This window comes from Papaver somniferum, chromosome 4 (genome assembly GCF_003573695.1).
Source record: "Papaver somniferum cultivar HN1 chromosome 4, ASM357369v1, whole genome shotgun sequence".
In the NCBI taxonomy this organism is placed as follows: Eukaryota; Viridiplantae; Streptophyta; class Magnoliopsida; order Ranunculales; family Papaveraceae; genus Papaver; species Papaver somniferum.
In genome coordinates, this window is record NC_039361.1 from 21,910,978 (window position 1) to 21,926,760 (window position 15,783).

Here is a 15,783-nt window from a genome sequence, read left to right on the forward strand (position 1 = left end):
TTTTTCAATTTGGTGTTAGAGCAGGCAAACACGTTTAAGACCTTATAAGTCTGTATTTGTAGCGATCTGACTCTATGGACAGTAAAGTCTCGATAAACGCTTCACCAGGATTTAACTTTGATCTTAGAGAATGTTCTGAAGAGCTTGTTATTCTCCAGGAAAATTTGGATGAACAAATCCGGATCAATTCTGATCTTGTTGCAGAAATTACAAAGTAATAGGATTTCAAGTCTGTCAAAGTTTCTTCAATGGATTTGAATAACCCCTCTAACTCTTCTCTGAAGAATTGTCGCAAGTCAGGGGATAAACGAGGTTTAGGGTTTGTAAAACCTGATGCGACTCAGAACCACTCAAATAAGATTAAAGATGTTGGTCCATGTATGTTCTATGACTCTCACAATCACTTTCAACATACATGTACATCCTTCAAGAAAAGTTTAAAAGTTGCGAGTAATCTTCATAAGAAAGCTGAACAACTGTTTACTTCTCTAAAAGGTGTAGAAATCTAACAAGAAATCCTAAACGGGATAGTAGTGTTAGCATGAAAGCTTTTGCTCTAAAATCAACATCGCCTTTTCAATGACAGTGGATGTAGCTGACATATGACTGGTAATCTCTCGTGGTTTGTGAATTCAAGCGACTTTGAAGGAGGTCCCGTAACGTTTGGAGATGGGAGTTGTTTCTACATAAGCAAGAAGGGGACGATCAAACTACCTGGCGTTCCTGAAATCCATGATGTTGTATACGTTAAAGGTATGACTGCAAATCTCCTTTCTATTAGTCAAATTTGTGACAAAGGCAATAAAGTTGTCTTCAATGCGAATGGATGTGACATTGTAGACAAAACTGGAAAAGTAATTTTTCAGGGAACTCGTGGTAAAAATAACTGCCATCTTCTTGATACTCAGTTTAATAATTGTTGCAATTTGACTAAGGTGGAACCTACACATCTTTGGCATGAGCGTTTTGGTCACATCAATTATCTCCTTCTAACTAAGATCATTAACAAAGAACTTTCTAGAGGCGTTCCCAAAATCCATGCAAAGATTAATGGTGTCTGTGGTGCCTGTCAAAAGGGTAAACAAAAGAAAGTACACCATACGAAATATTCTCACTAAAGCTCCACTTGATTTAATTTATATGGATCTTTTTGGACCAATTCAACAACCTACGGTTGCTGGTAATAAGTATGCTTTGGTTATGGTAGATGATTACACCAGATTCACTTGGGTGGCATTTTTATCTCATAATAATGAAACCCTTGATGAATTCAAGATCATTGTTAATAGAATCCAGAATGAACAAGGTCGCAAACTAAAGAAAATTAGAAGCGACCGTGGAACTGAATTCAAGGACACTAAGGTATTTGAATTCTGTGACAAACTGAGGATTATTCAACAATACTCAGCACCCACTACTCCTCAAGCTAATGGAGTTGCATAAATGAAGAATTGGAACACGCTTGCAGAAAGGATTATTCTGGCCATCATAATGCTCCATAAAAAAAAATTAACATTAAGGTTTTGGGGAGAAGCTGTTTTTACAGCATCTTATTTGATCAACCGTGTCTACCTACGGTCGAAAACCCTAAACACTCCTTATGGGTTGTGGTATAGTAGAAATACCAACTTACATTATCTCAGAGTGTTCAGAAGTAAGTTCTACATTCTGAAAGATCGAGAGGGAAATTTGATACTAAAAGCGATGAAGGTATTTTTCTTGGCTATGCATCTGACAGTCGTGGTTTTCGAGTATTTAATCTCAGGACCCAAGTTATGATGGAATTAACAAATGTTATTATTGATGATTTGAGCAATTTTCTTCATGATAACTCTCCTGTTGAATTGCCTCCAACGGAGACAATTGAGAAAGTCAAACAAATACCAGAATCAGTAGAAGTTGTTCCAACTGTTACTGATCCTGAAATTTCTAGTGACGAGGAGAAAAGTCCTAGTCAGACAATTCATGTTGAACAAGAACGTACTCCTCCACATCATCTATGGGTTCAAAGGAATGATGATACTAACAATATTATTGGGGAAAAGATTCTACCTTTAAGACCAGAGAACAACTTCAAAATATTTGTAATTTTGGTTGTTATCTGTCTCATGTAGAACCGAAAAATATTGACGAAGCTCTTAGTGATCCCTCATGGGTGAATGCAATGCATGAAGAGTTAAATAAATTTGAAAGATAAGATGTATGAGAGCTCGTACCTTGTCCCCCCAATGTTAATATTGTTGGTACTAAATGGATATTCAAGAACAAATCTGGTTAATTTGGCACCATTGTTAGAAACAAAGCCAGATTTTTCCCTCAGAAATATTCACAGATTGAAGGTATCAACTTTGAAGAAACCTTTGCTCCTGTGGAACTCCTTGAGTCAATTCGGTTATTATTAGCTCATGCTTGTTTTCTTAAGGTTAAGCTGTTTCAAATGGACATAAAATCTGCGTTCCTAAACAAAAATTTTAAGGAAGAAGTCTATGTTGCTCAACCCAATGGTTTTGAAAATCTTGATTTCCCAGATCATGTACTTAAGCTCAAAAAGGCATCATATGGGTTAAAACAAGCACCTCGTGCCTGGTTCGAAAAACTAACCACTTCTCTTCTCAGGAAAGTTTTTTCGAGAAGTGGAGCTGATAAAACTCTGCTTACCAAATTGAGTGGGAATGATGTAGTCATTGCTCAAATATATGTGGATGATATCATATATGGTTTAACTTCTGAGAAATTTGCAAAATATTTTCAAGTCTCTCTTGGAAAGGAATTTGAAATGACAATGTTGGTGAATTAAAATTCTTCTTGGGTTTACAAATTCAACAACAAAAGGATTTAAATTTACTTAATCTAAAGAAAAATATTCTAGGGATCTTGTTACAAGGTTCGGTCTTGGTAAGTCAACTCCAGAACTGACTCATATGCCCACTACTGGTAAACTACATCGAGATGCGAAAGATGCAAATGTAGATCAAAAACTCTATCGATCTATCATTGGAAGTCTTTTATATCTCACAACTACTAGACCTGATATTGCTTTTAGTGTTGGTTGTTGTGCCAGGTTTCAGGCCAATCCAAAGGAATCTCATCTTGCAGCTGCAAAAAGGATCACACGATACATTAATCACACTTGTTTTGGGGTAAAAATTGATTCTGCTGAAAATGGTAAATTGGGTGTGCCGCCGAGAAACGAATCTAAACCCTAAAAAATGTACTGCACATGAGTACTTTAGATTCGAGATATCAAACTGTATAACTCTGGCCTAAAGCAAGAAATGGTCGTTCCAGTCTTGCTTCGCTCACAAAATGAAGGAAAAGGGTTGATCTTAGGGAGGGAAGCGAAGAAGGTGTTGAGATCAGAATGGTTAACTTTGAAGGTGTGGTTGTTTTTATGACTTGTATCAGAATGTGGAACTCGCTTGCGGAATACAAGCTATGAGTTCTTTGGTGTTTTTTCTGGATACTTGCGTTGATAACCGTTGCCGGTTTAAATAGGTTAAAAACCTATTTATATCAGTCATAGTTGCACGCACCCAGATCTCATAGGAAGTGGGAGTAGTTGAGTAATGGAGAAGTGGGATCGTGTGAAAAACGTTGAAAACCACGTCTTACTATGAGGGAAGACAGGTCAGTATACACCCACTACTTCTCTGCTGCCACTAACTGTCCGCATTTCCCGACACTTTCTCATAATTGGCGTGTTGCACGCCGCACGCTGTAAATCACCATACCAATACCCTGATGAACATCCCCCAATTTGTGACATGTTTGATGTCTCGAGTATTTTCGTGGAAAATATGCAACAGGTTGTTGAGTGGGTCTTGTTTGCAAGACCTAATTATTTTGACCAATCACGCACAAGCCAGGCGGCGGGCGGTCATATGTTACGAGTCATGAGACTTGACGCAAGGAATAGCATGTAATGCTTCTAAGTCAAATAATTAAATTATTTGTGAAATCGATATTTATAAAACATCGTTTATAATCAATGCATATAAAGTATCGCTTTTAAGCAAGCAGCTCAAAATAATCGATGCTCATGAAGCATCGTTATGTAAAGCTCGTTTAAGTTAGTCGCATATCTTAATGTCTTAAAAGGAGCGTGACCAACCATTTTCGGGAAGCTGCCAGGAGCCATTCACGCACGCCAAAGGCAGGATGGTCGGTCACCATAGGAGAGTAACGGCTGGCGATCATGGCGACATCTTATTGGTCGCCTAAAATTAGATCTAGGTCGGTCAATTCGGATAGAGAAGTTGGACGGACGAGACGATTTGTGGTAGTTAATGGATGTTGAATTTATTAAAATTCTTAAATGCAGCGCGACTAGACGCTTTCGGGCTACCGTTTGGGGGCCATATAGGTAAGTCGCGGCTTGGCCGATTGCATCTTATGGAAGGGGGGTGGACGGTGATCATGGCCACATCTTTTTGGACGCATAAAATAGGAGTTAGGACGCCCGATTCGACTGGCGAAGTTGGGAGGTCGAGATGATTTGCGGCAGTTAATGGCTGTTGCTGATTCAATTTAGGTTTTAAAAGCCGTGTGGACAACCCAGTTTGGGCCAACAATTTTTGGTGTTAGCGACATGCTGTGGACCATTTGACTGGCCAGCGCTATAGTCGCACCGCTAGTGAGCGTATCCTTGCTTCGTCCTTCGATCAGATTTGAATCTAGGCCATCCAATTCGGCTGGCGAAGCCGGACGACCGAGATCGTTTTGCGGCAGTAATGTAATACCGCTTAATAGAAACTAGGGTTTTGTAAGTCGCGCGGCCAACTAGCTTTGGGTAATCGTTTAGTGGCTCTGTTGGCGAGTTGGAAGGGCTCCGATTGGCCGGAGTATTAGTGGTCCCACCGGTGTGCCTGATGACGCTTGTCCAGTTGCGTCAGGGGGAGGCCAAGCTTGATAACTCAGCCGGACAAAACGTGCAGCTGTGATCGTTTTGAGACTGACATGGGCATCCTATGTCCAATTCCTTAAGGAATTAAGTGTGTCGGCCAACCAACTTCCACTTTTAATTGAAAGTGCATGTGGCGCTTTTAAAGCAATCTGATTGGTCGATATGGGAAAGGGGGCCGACAAGCAGCAACATGGAGAGCGGCCAGCTGTCCACAGGTGGCGCCTGCTGAAGCCAATCGGTCGACCAAGTGGCGCGGCCACGCCTCCTTTGCCGCTGCTCTTACTTGCCGCAGTTCCTCTTTATTTCTTGTTTTCTGATTTTCTGATAGGATCTTGCTCCTACCCGATTGATCAATTTCCTAGTTTGCATAGGTTTAGTTTCGACGAATAGGGTTCTAACTATCGCGCAGGGAGCAAAAAACCTAATATTTGCAAATTGATAAAATTAGGTTAAATAACTAAATTTTGTGGGTTGCCGCAAAATTAATCAATTTTTGGTGAGTTTTGCATACTGATATAAAAAACACTAATTTAATATCAAAGGGAAGCATAACTTTGTGTGCCTTTGATTGAGTAATTCCACACGCATCTTAATCCTGACACTTCGGGAGATTCATGCTACTCAACTGGGAGCGAGCATTAGTCGTCATGTCATGTCAGTATTATGAGTTCAACTGGGGAACATATCGTAGAATGAATACTCAGAAATTTACAGAATATTTGGGATTGTTTCTACACGCACCATTTTGGATAAATTTCATACAAATATACTGAATTGCTCAATACACATGTAAGTAAAGAGCCCTGGGCGCTCATCACTTTTAAATGGCTCAACTTTTTTGCAGGATGATGGCGCATTAAATACAGGGTTTTAAAAATTTAGCACTGAACTAAAAACCACCATCAAAAAAACTATCGGATATAGTTTATCCTATACCTTTGATACTAACACTGATCTTACTGCCTATTCAGATGCAGATTGGGCAAGATGTGTAGAAGACAGAGAAAGTACTTCAGGAGGATTTTACTATGTTGGGTTGAATCTTGTGACGTGTCATGGCAAGAAACAAAACTCACAATCCCTATCTACATGCGAAGCAGAATATATTGTTGCAGGTTCGTGTTGTACTCAACTTCTATGGATGAAACAAATGCTTGCTTATTATGGAATTGACACTGGTGTAATGAAGATCTTTTGTGATAACTCAAGTGCGATTCGTATCACGGAGAATCCTGTTGAGCACTCAAGAACTAAGAACATTGACACAAGGTATCATTTTATTAGAGGTCTATATGAAAATGGTATCATCAATATGGAATTTGTGCCTTCCAAACAACAATTGGCTGATATTCTCACCAAACCTTTAGATACCGCCACGTTTCAACACTTACAGCAGACTATTGGTTTTATCTTGGTTCATTAGTTTTCTAGCCTTTTTCCCCTGGACTCATTCATATCTTATGGGCAATCAACGCTTAAAACGTCATTATAGTGTTGTTTCAATTCCATATTCGTTTCTATGTAGAAAACAATTTTGTTAGGTATCAAAGTTTTTTTGTTTTTATTTTTAAAATAACAAAAATCATTCTTTTCTTGTGAAAGTAATGTCGCTCGTGTGTTCCTTTGGGGATGACATTTTATGGGGGAGAGTTGTTAATTGAACTTGTACTTAATTTCCAAATCTTTGTGGGGAGTGAGGATGTGGAATATTATTGGGGTTATCTTGTATCTTTATAAACTCCTTGATGAATGCATTTAGTTTCGGCTATATGATTACATCTAAACAAAGTTGGTATGTGGTTCTCTTTTGGTCATGAAGTATCTCTATGGAAATTTCATTAGGATTCCACTAGTTTTCGTACCTTTTCCAATTTATATTGACAAAAAGAGGGAGAATTAACGTGTAGTTCACACTACAAATACATATGGTTTACGGATCATTATGTAAGGAGGAGTGGTTTTCATGGGAGATGAACTATTGACTAAGGGGGGGGGGGTGATACATATCACTATAGTATTGTTGTCAAAGTTGTGATACAATTGAACTTTGATGCTGTGTAATAATACTATGACACTGTATAACAATGATTGAGAGCTATTGTTTTCTCATTGTTATAGATACGGATCTTCAACAACTATGATGCTGAGTTGAACATATTTAGAATCATTGGAGTACTTGGAAGTGACGAAGGTTTCAAGTAATGTTGAAGAACCAAGGAGATCAAGCATTTGGATGAGAAGCTATAAAGTTTATTTATTTTGTAATCCATATGTATTGATAGTATTGTCACTAAAATTGACAAAGGGGGAGATTGTTAGAGCACTGATCGGTCGAACTCGCAAGCGTTACTATCTCAAGCTTGTTTGTCAAGTTTAGTTGCCAAAACTATAAGTCTTGATTTCTAGTCTACTTATAGCTAAGTCTCGGATTAGGATAGTAAGTGTAGTTGAGCTTTAGACTTCACGACGTTCATCGAATGAAGACGAAGAACTACTCAAGGGAACTTGTGGAACTTCATCAACAAAAGGTATGTGGAGACTTGAACTCATTTATCACTCAAAAGTCTATCTACTTTATCTCCTATTTGAGAAAAAAGTCATATTGTTATATAGACTTCAATTATACACATTTGATATTTCGAGCTGAGTTTATCTCGCTTATCTATTTCTCGAAATATGTGTTGGTAATCTTTCGCTTTAAACAAGTTCATCTTTTATTCTTGACGAAAGTCAAAAGGTTATCATGTGAAAATCGCCTTGTAACATCTTACATGATTTGTGTGAGACAGTCATTTGATGTAGACTTGGAATGTTTCGTATTGAACATTCGATCCCTTGAAAATTGCTTTGAAGCTAATAGTTTGTGTGAGACAGCTATTGTCGTCTTCCAAGAATGTTTCAATGATTGAAATGAGGGTTTAGAACATGTAACCATGATTGGATATAAACAAAGTGTGTATTCACATTTGTGTAAAGTCCAAAACCGGGGACCATGGTATGCGTACCGTACGCGTACTGGCGTAACCAAACTCAGTCCGACTACTTAGGTATGCGTACATGTTTGCATACTTAAGTAGGTTATGTTCTAAAATCGGTTTGTTTATGAACTAATACATTTAAATACTAAGGAATGCAATCTTTTGCAAACCATGGCTATAATGTTCATGAAATGATTCGAGTGAATCAAAATCGATTTTGCTTCAATTGTGTCTTGTATACTTCTATGAGAATATAAACAATTGAACAACTCTCTAACTAGTTTCATTTGAGTTATTTGAACTAGTTGTGATAAAGATGAATAAGGTTGATATGAAAGTGCTCATATGGCTAACCATTGGTTCACTATTGTTGAACCAACTAAGTGTACACGTTTAGGTATGATCACCTATATCTAAATGATGGTACATTTCATTTGTGTATAACAAGCTAAGTTCTATCTAACGGTTGAAAGATATTAGCTTGAATCTAATCAGGTTTTCATCTAACGGTGAATATTGAATGCATTGTTACCAAGGTAACATTAATTGCAAACCATGATTTAAAGACTATATAAAGGAGAACTCTAGCAATTTGGAAACCTAATCCCCACACATCCTGTGTGACTAGTTGCGATTAGAGTCGATTCTCCTCTAACCTTAGGTTTTTCCAAAACCCTGTAGGTTAACGACTTGAAGACTTCATTGGGATTGTGAAGCCAGACCCAACTATTTTCTCTGTAGTTGCCTGTTCTGATCTTGCTATTTTCTATTGTGATTGAGTACTATCTTCTTTAAGATTTGCTCGAGATTTATTCTTCGATAGGTAAGATTGAAAAGTAGTCACAAACATCTTCGTCTTATCGTTTGTGATTCCACAATATCTTGTTTCATTAATCGATTAAGATTATTTTGAGGTGATTGATAATACTAGGATGTTCTTCGGGAATATAAGTCTGGTTTATCAATCGGTTCATGTTCACCTTGATTTATCAAAAGACGTAACAAAACTCGTAGGTATATCTATGGGAGACAGATTTATCTATTCAATATACTTTTCTGTGTGATACAGATTTGTTTATCAAGTCTTCGACTTTGGGTCATAGTAACTCTTAGTTGTGGGTGAGATCAATTAAGGGAATCAAGTGCGCAGAATCCAGTATGGTTCAAGAGGCGTAAGGAACGCAATTGTACCTTGATCAGTGTGAGATTGGTTAGGGCTCAACTAACATGCCGAAGTTAACTGGTAGTAGGTTAGTGTCTGTAGCGGTTTAATATAATGTGGTGTCAAATATGGACTAGGTACCAGGGTTTTTCTGCATTTGCGGTTTCCTCGTTAACAAAATTTTCGGTGTCTGTGTTATGTCTTTTCCGCGTTATAATTTTTATATAATTGAAATATTACAGGTTGTGGTAAGTTCAATCAATTAGATAATCCAACCTTTAATTGTTGATATAAATTGATTGGCACTTGGATATTGGTTTTTGATACCGTCCAAGTTATTTCTTATATTCAATCAGGCTCCCAAATTCCTATTTGTTTGATTGTGGATTGAATTGAGAAATTGAGATATAACTCTTTAATATACTTTTGTTAAGATTGAGTCTGATTGTCTAGTTGATTCTCTTGAAAGTATATTGGAGTTAGTCCATACAGATTGCTAAGCGAAATATTGGGTGTGGTTGTTAGACCCCCGCTTTTTCATTGTTATCCAAGGTTTTAGAAATTACTTTGTAAGCAACGTTGTTAGAGCACTACTCGGTCGAACTCGCAAGCGTTTCTATCTCAAGCTTTTTGTCTATAAGTCTTGATTTCTAGTCTACTTATAGTTATGTCTCGGATTAGGATAGAATGTGTAGTTGAGCTTTAGACTTCACGACGTTCATCGATTGAAGACGAAGAACTAATAAGGGGAGTTTGTGGAACTTCATCAACAAAAGGTATATGGAGACTTGAACTCATCTATCACTCACAAGTCTATTTCTATTCTCTCTCTTATTATGACAAAAGTCGTATAGGTATTTAGACTTTATATTATACACATTTGATATTTAGAGATGAGTTTAACTTGCTTACATATTTCTCGAAATATGTGTTGGAAGCTTTCTCTTTAACCAAGTTCATATTTATTCTTGACGAAAGTCAAAAGATGATCATGTGAAAATCGCTTGGTAACATCTTACAAGATTTGTGTGAGATAGTCATTTGATGTAGACTCAGAATGTTTCGTATTGATCTATTGATCACTTGAAAATTGCTTGGAAGCTAATTGTTTGTGTGAGACATCTATTCTCGTCTTCCAAGAATGGTTCAATGATTAAGATGGAGTTTATATCGATTTACCATTGATTAGATATAGCACAATATGCGTACTTGTATGCTAACTGTTGCAAGTTATTCCAAGTCTGGGAACCATAGTATGCATAACCGTATGCGTACTGGTTGGTTAGTTGAAAGTCCAGGAACTTAGTATGCACACCCGTATACATACCGACGTAATAGTTCTAGTCCGGGAATTCAATTGAGTTGGTGTATGACAGTATGCGTACACAATCGAATACTGGCAAACCCAGACCAAGTCCGGAACTTTAAGTATGCGTAACCATTTTCATACTTGAGTGGGTTAAGTTTTAAAATTGTTTTGTTCATGAACAAATACATTTATATATTAAGGAATGCAATCTTTTGCAAACCGTGGATATAATGTTCATGAATTGATTCAAGTGAATGAAAATCGATTTTGCTTCAATTGTGTCTTGTATATTTCTATGAGAATGTAAAAAACTGAACAATTCCATAACTAGTTTCATTTGAGTCATTTGAACTAGTTGTGATTAAGATGAACAAGGTTGATATGAAAGTGTTCATATGGATAACTTCGGTTAACTATTGTTGAGCCAACTATGTGCACACATTTGGGTACGGTTACATAAACCCAAATGAGGGTACATTTCATTTTTGTGTAACAAGCAAAGTTCGATATAACAGTTGAAAGATATTAGCTTGACTCTAATCAGGTTTTCATCTAACGGTGAATATTGAATGCTTTATTACCAAGGTAGCATTAATTGCAAGCCCTGATTTCAAGATTATATAAGGGAGAACTCTAGCAACTGGGAAACCTAATCTCCATACCTCCTTGTGATACTAGTTGCGACTAGAGTCAGTTCTCCTTTAACCTAGGTTTTTCCTAAAACCATTATAGGTTAACGACTTAAAGACTTCATTGGGATTTTGAAGACAGATCCAACTATTTTCTCTGTAGTTGCGTGTTCTGATCTTACTTTGTTCTATCGTGTTGAGTACTATCTTCTCTAAGATTTGCTCGAGATTTAATCTCCGATAGGTAAGATAAAAAGTAATCACAAACATCTTCGTCTCCTTGTTTGTGATTACACAATATCTTGTTTCGCTTCCATACGATTAAGATTATTGTGAGGTGATTGATATTACTAGGCTGTTCGTCGGGAATATAAGACCGGTGTATCAATTGGTTATTTTTCACCTTGATATATCAAAAGGCGGAACAAACACTCGTAGGTATTCCTGTGGGAGACAGATTTATCTATTCAATAGACTTTTCTGTGTGAGACAGATTTATTTATCAAGTCTTCGACTTTGGTTCGTAGCAACTCTTGGTTTTGGGTGAGATCAGCTGAGGGAATCAAGTGCGCAGAATCCGGCGTGGTTCAAGAGGCGTAAGGAATGTGACTGTACCTTAATCAGTATGAGATTGGTTAGGGATCAAATACATTCCAGTCCGAAGCTAACTTGTAGTACGCTAGTCTCTGTAGCGGGGTAATACAGTGTGGTGTTCAAATCTGGACTAGGTCCCGGGGTTTTTCTGCATTTGCGGTTTCCTCTTTAACAAAGTTTCTGGTGTCTATGTTATTTCTTTTCCGCATTATATTTTTATATAATTGAAATATCACAGGTTGTGCGTAGTTCAATCAATTAGATAATCCAACCTTTGGTTGTTGATATAAATTGATTGACGCTTGGATAATGGTCTTTGGTACCATCCAAATTATTTCTCATATTAATCCGGCTCATAGATTTCTATCTGTTCGATTGCAGATTGATTTGAGAAATTGAGATATAACTCTTGGATGTATTTTCTTTGATTGAGTCTGACTATCTAGTTGTTTCCGATAGAAATATATTGGAGTTAGTCCATACAGATTGCCTAAACGAAATATTGGGTGTGGTTGTTAGACCCCGTTTTTTCAAAAGTTTCACAACCCAATAGGCTTGAATTGGTCGATAAAGTCAGCCGTAGGATTTTTAGGTATCAGTGCTATATTTATATGATTAATTTGTGTTAGAATTTTTCAGACTCAAAATAAATATTTAACCATCATAATGACATTTTATCTTACTATTTCCCAGTAATTTTGATAAAAGAGGCCAGTGAAACCATCGGGTCCTGGTGCTTTTTTTGCTGCAAATTGGAAGACAACTTTCTTTATTTACTCAGCTGTCAGCGGGGACACTAGGGCCTCATTATCTATGTGAGTAACTTTAGACTTAATTTTATAAATGATACGGTCTTGTTCTGTATTACCCGATGTGCTATAAATTTTTCGACAATATGAGATGATTTCTTCGCCAATAACCTCTCTAGTTGTTAACCAAGTTCCGTTTCTTTCCTTAAGCCAAGAAATGTTATTGACCTGATGGATTTGTGAAAGAATGACATATTTTTGTCACCTTCTTGTAACCATATTTCTCTAGATTTATCTTTCCACAAGATTTCTTCTAAAGAATATAGGTATGTAAGCTTACCAGATAAAACAGAGATTGCATTAGTATCTCCAGGTGATTTGATCTGCACTTCCCTTAAATTCTCTTTTGTTTCATGTATTGAGAAATTTACATTACTAAAAGAAACTTTGTTCCAGTGATTGAGTTTTTCTTTTGCATGTTTCAGCTTTCGTTTTAGCTGAAAAGATTTTGAGACTCTCACTTTAATTGACCAGGCTTGTTCAATAACAGATTTACAGGTTGGATCTTTCATCCACATGGACATGAAGTGGTAAGATTTACGCAGACTATTCACATCAGGACTACGAGAGACCAAGATTGGAGAATGGTCATAACTGATACGAGGTATATGAAGAGTGTGAGTATGCGGAAAAGCGTCATACCACACACCATTCACAATGTCCCAACCAAACTTTCCGTTGCCAGATTATTTTCTTCTTATTTATTAGTCCATGTAAAGTCTGGCCCAGAGAACGACATGTCTCTACGATCCCAAGCTATCATTAAACTTTCTAGAATTTTGTATCATTATCATCAATAGGTCTTCCTCCCCCATCTTGTGGTAACATCAAGCAGTTAAAATCTCCTACCACTATGGTAGGGATAGATTGATCATGAAGTTTGGTTAAGAACTGTGCCCAACATCTAGCTCTCAAATTTGATTTTGGTTCACCATAGAAAAAATAAAGATTGCATTTGGTATTAGATTTAATTGATTAATAGGAGCAGAAAAAAACCCTTTGGATAGATTTGATTATCGACAAATCAAACCTATCCTTCCAGGCTAGTCATAATCCTCCTTTCTTTCCGATAGAAGGTAAAATAATTGAATTTTGATACCCCAGTGAACATAAATTTTTTGTGGTGGTATTGACACTACTCATAGGTTCCGAAACAAAGATCATATCAGGGGATTTTTGTTTGATAATTTTACGAAGTTCTCGAATTGCCTCTGGTTTCCCAAAACCATGGCACTTCCAACATAATATACTCATCAGGACAAAGATGCTAGAGGAAAATCTTAACAGGGCCTACAAGATAAACTAGAGTAACTAGTAATACAAATAAACACACATAACAAGAGGGTTCCAATTGACTATTAAAAGGAACAATACAGATTTAAAAGATACATATTAACTACGGAAACTAGGAATTATCGAAATTACGAATCAAATACTAGATAAATAAATCAAAGGGTTGTACACGAGAGAAGAAAATTGGCAGACTTACCAGCAACGAGAAAATAGAAACTTTAATCTGAAGCAGGAGAGATGAAGAGGTCAAAGAAATCCGAGCAGAGACTTTGAAAAATAGGTTAAAGATAAAGTCGAAGCAGGCAGGAAAAATGTCTCAGAAATTCAAAGTCTTAGTAACTATGAGTCTTTATAAATATGATCTTCTAAGTATTCAATAGAAAGCAGCAATGGAGTCTTATAGTCTTCCGATAACTAGAGTCTTAGAGAAAGAATTTCTTAGTGTCTTTATAGCCTTTAGAGAATCTCGGATAAACGGTATCTTAGAGTCTTAGTAACCTTGGTATCTTTCTCGAGGTTTTTGGTAAATATTTCATTGAAAAACAATCATACATTAAAAATAAAATGAAAGGGTCTAATCTTCAACATAATGAGAAGGTAAAGCTCAAACCATAACAGAGATTAAATGCTAACTTTTAAGATCCGATGTATTTTCGGTGTTTTTCAGAGCAAACAGTAAAAATTCAGATGTCTAACGGATATAAAAAAGACATATAACAGTTAGAAATCTGTCTTATCAGTCAGCCATAGAGATTCCGAGACGGAAGATAAAAGAAAACGGGAGAAAGGAAAATAGGGAAGAGACAGGAGAGAAGGAAAACCTAGCCCATGTTGCACTTACGTTTCCATGACTCTATGTGGATAGCACACATCCACGTGAAATTGTAACTTAATCTTTTATATATACATGCATGCTTTAAAATAAAATGGAGAAGAGTCAAATAGAATATAAATATCATCGAGTTAATTCACCGATAGCCAAAACCTTTTGTCTAATAAATAGAATATAAATGTCATCCTTCTAATTCACCGATAACCGAAACCTTTTATTTAAGAGCAAATCCTGAGTAAACTAGGAGATTAAAGATTTCATAAAGATTTTATTCTAATTCATCTTCATAAGAAAAATCAGTTCGTTCTTCTCCTTATCCTCAAACTTAACGTCGTAAAGTTTGTAACCATAATGATCCATTATTATATATCTGTTATTTGACGGGGAACAAATAGAAAAATGCTAACTACCCCTAGTGAACTTTGCAAGTTCGGTATTAGTGAGTGATGAATGGTGATCATTGTTTTCATTTTCCTTCAAAAGTTAGACAATGTATTCCCTAATATTTCTTCTTGCATCTGGACTTTTGTAAGGGCTTACATGCGATGTTAATAGGAGACAAAAATAATAATTCATTTAGGAAAGGAATTAGGTTTTCCTTCAAAAGTTAGACAATAGATTCCATGAAAGAGAAGTCAATTATGCCAAAAACTGTTCCCGGAGTCACCAAAAGATGATAATAATTGGACCATACATAAAGAGGGAGGATTCATGAACACTCTTAGATGGACACTATCATACATGATTTGCGTCATTTTCTCTATAAAACCCAAAAGACAATGAATTTAAATCTATATGTTCCTCATATAGGACTGCATTCCTACAAAAAATAAGCACAATTCGAGACATATAACACCACCGTTTACCCCTATGAATATAAGCCGTCAAAAGTTAACGGTTGAAATTAAGATCGATAGGTGGTGAAGTTTGGTATCTCGAATTGTGCTCATTTTTGATAGGAATGTAGAGTCTTACAAGAAGAATGTATCATCATAATATTAGATTTAAATTCTTTGTTGTTTGGGTTTTCCAGAAAATGACGCAAATCATGTATAATAGTGTCCATCTAAAAAAAGATAATATCCATCTAATAGCGTTCATGTATCCTTCCTCATAGATAAACTCATAACTGTTTCTTATTCTTTCTTAAAACCGGTCCGAAGTGAAGTCAATGGAGTCTTATAGGTAATTTTATCACAAATCATTTTCTTTGCAGAAGAGTGGTATAAGTTTGACCTTGAAGCATTAAGTCGGCTGTTATATTTGTAATAATA